Source organism: Helobdella robusta (genome assembly GCF_000326865.2).
Source record: "Helobdella robusta unplaced genomic scaffold HELROscaffold_10, whole genome shotgun sequence".
Lineage (NCBI taxonomy): Eukaryota > Metazoa > Annelida > Clitellata > Rhynchobdellida > Glossiphoniidae > Helobdella > Helobdella robusta.
Window position 1 is genome coordinate 1,249,820 of NW_008703571.1, and position 7,080 is coordinate 1,256,899.

Consider the following 7,080-nt stretch of genomic DNA (forward strand, 5'->3'; position numbering starts at 1 on the left):
TGATATTGTACGTATTGTATTGTATTGTGTTGTATTGTATTGTATGGTATGGGGTTGTATTGTATTGTATGGCATTGTCTTGTATTGTACTGTATTGTATTTATGGTATTGTCTTGTATTTAATGGTATTGTATTGTGTTGTATTTCATTGATCTAACTGATTCGGTAACCTGACAACAACAACCGTAAATCCACGAAGTTGGTTTTATTTTATTATTTGTAGGGTTAATTTAAATACATTGAAATTGCTCTGAAAAAAATTTTTGGTTAGAAGCAAAAGAAGACGAAACATTACTATTCATAAGGATTTATTTGTTGGCTTAGTGTTGAAATGACGTAATGGAGTGATACACAATACAATACAATACAATACCATACCATAATACAACACAATACAATATCATTCAATACAATACTATACTATATAATAAAACACAAACAATACAATACAATACAATACCATACAACACAAACCATACAATACAATACAATACCATACAACACAATATTATAACAAACCAAACCATAAAATACAATACAATACAATACCATACAACACAAACCACACAATACAATACAATACAATACAGCACAATACAATAATTTATTCGATCCTGAAAAAATATTGAAATAAAATAAACGAAATGGCTGAGAAGACTCTTAAGTGACCTCGTCATATGCATATATTGTCGTAATGGAATGACGAAATGGGATGACGATATGAGATGACGTAATATGGTGACGTAGAACACCTGGGTCTTTCGTTTTTAAATCTTTTGTCTCCTTTGTATTTAATTTTATTTCTATAGTAAGTCCTACACGTGTGTGTGTGTGTGTGTGTGTACGTGTGTGTGTGTGTGTGTGTGTGTGGTGTGTTAACAAGCCTCATACACCTACTATGTTTAAATAGTTTTGCTAGGTAAAATGCTCAGTTTAGTTTAGGTATAACTACGCAAAACTACACACTCAAGTACAAGCAAACAAATAAAGACAAGCACACACACACACACACACATATAGAAACAAACACACACACACAACAAATAAAGACAAGCACACACACACACACACACACATATAGAAACAAACACACACACACACACACATACAAACAAACACACACATACAAACAAACACACACATACAGACACACACATTTGAATCATTCTTTCTGTGCTATGTTGTACACCCAGTTTCAATATAAGTTTTCACAGTGATCTCAGAGTATAGCATCATCTTCGTTATCATCTTATCTGCAGATGCAATGTGAAAACCTTACCTCCACTGATCATATGATGACGATGATGATGACGATGATGATGACGATGATGATGATGATAACGATGATGGTGGTGATAATGATGATGGTAAATATTATTCATTATTATTATTATCTTATTATTATTCTATTATTATTATTATTAAACATGTACACAATGAAACTGCTCCTCTGCATTTATGTACAAGCCCGTCTCTAGTGAATGAATTATAAAATATGCTGTTTGTCATTTCCACTCTTTAGCTATCTTTTGAAAAAATTGATTATTATTATTATTATTATTATCATCATCATCATCATCATCCTTACCATCATCATCATACATCTAATACAGCTACTACTACTACTACTTCTAATGTAGCTACTACTGCTACTTCTACTACAGCTACAACTGCAACTGCTACTAATGCTGCTATTAACAAACAATACAAGTTATAATCACTATAATGATGATAATAGTGAATGATGATAATCATTTAAACACATTTTTCATCTCCGTTAGTATATGCAAAAGTAGAAAAAACCCCAAAATCCAAATTCCATTTTGTAGTCCCGGCTATAGCTATAGCTGGGACTACGAAATGCAATTTGCAATACACGTGTAATTTAGTATGTAGAGCGTAGCGAATTACACTGGTGGAATTAATTTTTGTCCAGGACAGATAGATAGAGTGCCGGCCAAAAGATATGCATAGATGTAGTTCAAAATGAGACATTAGAGATGGGTCATTTGATACAGATCTTCGTGGCAGATAGTGTGGCTGATTTGTTGCTTAATGTTGGGTTTTTTTTGGTGTTTTTGGTGTTTGTGGATGATTTTTGTTGTTTTTTGGTGATGTTTTTGTTGTTGGATGATGTTTTTTTATGTGCTGTTGTTGTTGTTGCTTGCAAACGTTGTAGTTGTTGTTGCTGGCTGATCAAGTTATTTGGTGTTTTTGGTGTAGTTTATTGGTTTTGTAGTTGTTGATTGATTATTTGGTATTTGATGATGTTGTTGTGTTGTTGTTGTGTTGTTGTTGTGTTGTTGTTTTCCTGATTTGGTTGTAATTTCTGTTGTTAATGTTGTTGTCTATCCTCTTAGCGATTGGTTGTGTTTTTTTTATCTCATTGAGGTCATATATGAAGGATTTGTTTCCATCTTTGATAGCTGTGAAGCTGGCTCTGTTGAACCATTTATCGTTGTCGCTGATGATGATGTTGTTGTTGTTATTGATGTCGCTGTTATCATAGTAAGTCAGGAATAAATAACCGAATTACATAATAATTAACTGAATAAATATTACTTTAAAAAACAAATATTAAAAGTATTACATACAAATCTTTCTCTCTTTCTTTCTCTAGCTCTCCTCTCCCTTCTCTTTTCTTTGTCTTTGTGTGTGTTGTGTGTGTGTGTGTGTGTGTGTGTGTGTGTGTGTGTGTGTGTGTGTGTGTGTGTGTGTGGATTAAATTTACTGTACACATTCTTCATTTACGTAGTATATAAGTATGTTTGCATACCTTGTTTGTATGTTTGTTCATTTGTTTGTTTGTTTGTTTGTATGTTTGTTTGTTTGTATGTCTGTTTGCATTGGATAACTTGCTTTCCAATTTGTTGCAGACCATAAGTTTGATTTACTGGCGATGAGTGTTATTGCTGCCCGGCCTGTTGTTTTTGTGCTAATAAGTAAATATTTATTACTATTAGTCATTATCATATTATCATTTCTATTCAACTTTTAAAATAATTATCATCATTATCATCATCAACTCCACCATCACCACCATCATCACCACCACCATCATCATCACCATCGGCGCCATCAACACAACAGCGGTATCAAGCATCATCATCATTATCGCCATTATTTTGATTGTTGCTGTAATTTACGTGGCAATAATAACCGACATCATCACAGCAATCATCATCATCGTCATCATCATCGTCATCATCACAACAATCATCATCATCGTCATCACAACAATCATCATCATCATCGTCATCATCATCGTCATCATCACAACAATCATCATCATCGTCATCACAACAATCATCATCATCATCGTCATCATCATCGTCATCATCACAACAATCATCATCATCGTTATCATCATCACCTTCATCATCACCGTCATCAAAACAATCATCGTCGTCATCATCACCGTTACCATCATCGTCATTATCATCATCACAAAATCATCATTATCGTCGTCATCATCAACATCATCATCATCACAACAATCATCATCATCGTCGTCGTCGTTATCAACATCGGCATCACCACAACAATCATCTTCCTCATCATTTGTACGCTCGTATGCCAGGTGTTCAGTAATGATTCATTTGTTAGTGCACAAATTCAAATTGTATTAAATAAAACATACATACATACAGACAGACAGACAGACAGACAGACAGACAGACAGACAGACAGACAGACAATTTAACAGACAGAAATACATGTGCGTGTTTATGTATACACAGATACACCACACAACATATATACACAATACAAACAAGTTTATACAAAAATCATCACGTATCCCAAATATCCATGCGTGAAATCAGTGTAGACACGCATTCCTAAACATTAACAAAAAAAATTATAAATACCTAACTTAATACGTCCAAATACCTTGATGTGGCTGTATAATAAACCAGACGATGCAGTTGTATTAGCAGGTATTTCTGTTATCATATTGTATTGGTTGTAATGTTGTTAATATAATTAAAAAATACATTCTGACTTTGAATTTTTCCATATATTTTCATACAATTCATGTCGGAAATGACTTGACATTTTTATTTTTACACAAGCACAGTCCCGAACCGTCATTGTGAATTAAGAAGAAAATATAAAAGTCGTTGAAAATTTTTTACTCGAATCGTGTGATTTCCATTCATACAGATGTCTGTTTTGTAGACATATACAACAGTCTTGTTTATGTGGCCTCTCGTATGCGTGTTGTACACACACACACACATACAATCAAACACACGTGTTTATTTCACATACATTCATTCACACATACACACAACTTCATACATCCATCCAAACAACATACATTAACGCGGGCATAACACAAACCTACATATACATACAAAAACATACACACACCACACATACATACACACACACACGCACACATACATATTCAAAGAAATTAGCTTGACGGTGTCACACCTGTAAAAAAAATTTATCAGTCAAAGGTCATGGACAAAACTAAAAAATTGCCACAAAGAGGTCAAGAATATGTTTCCAAAAATTTAATGAATAGATTTTTAATAATTTTAACGATGTAGAATTAATTTAAATAAATCTAAAAATTATATAAAAAAAACGAAATGGAATGGGAGTAAACCTCATGGCAAGCTTTATAAATTAAAGTGGAAGAATGTTATCCTGGAGCTGATTGATTAGATGTTTTGCATATCTCATGTCATTCATTTTACATCAATCAATCAATCACGCACACACATGCACGCATGCACACACACACATGCATACACACTCCCACAAACCACACACACACACATATACATACATACATGTACGTACACATACATACACATGGGTATATACTAATATACATCATGAATACACAAACAAACATGAATACACATACAATATACATAAATATACATACATATACAGATAAACATACATATAATGAGGTTTAGCATTTAATATGTTGTCATCATCATCTTCATTTGAGTGCTAAATCATCAGCATCAGCAACACAATCACCGTCATCATCATCGTCGCCGTCGTCCTTATCTTCATCATCTTTATTAGAACAATCATCATCATCGTCGCGATCATCATCATCGTCATCACCATCATCGTCATCATCATCATCAAAATTGTTACCAGCATTTAAATCGTCATCGTGAAAATTGTTACCATCATCTTCGTCATCATCATCGTCGTCGTCATCATCATCGTCATCGTCATCATCATTCTTGTCGCTGTATAAAGTGGCGGCTTGATGGATTATCATAAATAATTCATAATTTTCAACTAAACAACAGTAATAATAATAATAATAATAATAATACAGTTATTATTTTGTTATTATTTTGAATAATTTGCATTCGCTTATGAGAGAAAATGAAATGTAAATAACGAAAATACTGTGCACTTATCATCTGAAGCTAGAGGATTTTAGACCAATGAATGAATGAATGATGAATGAATGAATGAACGAACAAACGAACGAACGAACGAACGAAAGAACGAACGAACGAACGAATGAATGAATGAACGAATGAATGAATGAATGGACGAATGTTTGCCAAAGTTAAATAAAAAAATCGTCTTTGCAGTTGATGCTGTATTAATGTCAGCAATAGCAACAAGGCGACAGCCATTCTTATTACAGCAACTACATTTAACATCAGGACAACAATTACAACAAAAACAACCACACGAGTATGATAACCGATAGCAATTGTTACAGCGTAATAAAAAAAACTAACATCAACAATTAGGGAAACTCAAATTGCAACAACTATTACATTGAATTACGATAGCAAAACGACTACAACAACATCAACAACAACATCACAACAACATCAACAACAACATCCCAACAATCTCCCAAAAACATCAACAACAACATCCCAACAACAACATCAACAACATCCCAACGACATCAACAACAACATCCCAACAACATCAACAACAACATCAACAACAACATCAGCAACAACAACATCTCAACAACAACATCACAACAACGACGTTGCAATCATATAAAACAACAGAAGAACGATTCAAGCAAGGCCAACATCAGCTATAAAACGCTCATTGTAACCAAATTGGGTTGTTGAACCATGCTAATAACAACAAGAACAAATGAATTTAAAATATTTCATTGGAACAATCGTAACAATAAAATTTTAAAGAAAAATAACAATAATAATATAAATAGTAAAAAATAATAAAATTTATTGATTAATAATCCCATTACTAACATAACAACGCAACTGCTCTGCTAAAGTTACTAAATCAATTACTACTAATACAACTATTATTATTACGGCTTCCTGCTACTGCCACTTGCCTGCTGTTACTACTACTGCTGCTACTACTGCTGCTGCTGCTGCTACTACTGCTGCTGCTACTACTACTGCTGCTGCTACCACCACTGCTGCAGCTACTACTGACTGCTGTTACTGCAAAAACCTCATGTCACCATCAGTATAACCATTGATTAACTATTTCAATAATGCAAAATTAACTATTTCAATCATGATTGATAGATAGGTGGCTTGGTAGGTTGACGGTTGATTGATTTGAATGAACTCAATCGTTGGATCGGTTGGTTATTTGGCTGGTTGGTTGTTTGAAGTTGGATCATTTGATTGATTGGCAAATGGATATATGGATGGATGAATGAATAAATGAATGAATGAACGAACGAACGAACGAACGAATGAATGAATGAATAGATAGATAGATAGATAGGTAGATAAATGGATGAATGAATAAATGAACGAATGAATACACGGATGGATGGATGATAGGATGTGTCTGAATATCTTAAATTTTCCGTCCATTCTTAAAATACCTTTAAATTAAAACTTCATCGTCATCATCCTAGAATCTTATATTCATTATTAATACAACAATAACATAATTATTATTGAAATAATTATTATTTACATTGTTAGATTCACGACTGTAAAATAAATTTAAAAGCAGGTAAAATCTTACCCTAACTGTCTAACACGTTCCATCACCGGCCACTTCAACACGTCCTTGCCCACTTCAAGCATTGTTATTGTGGCTAACAAACACAATAATAGCGACATTTAATTA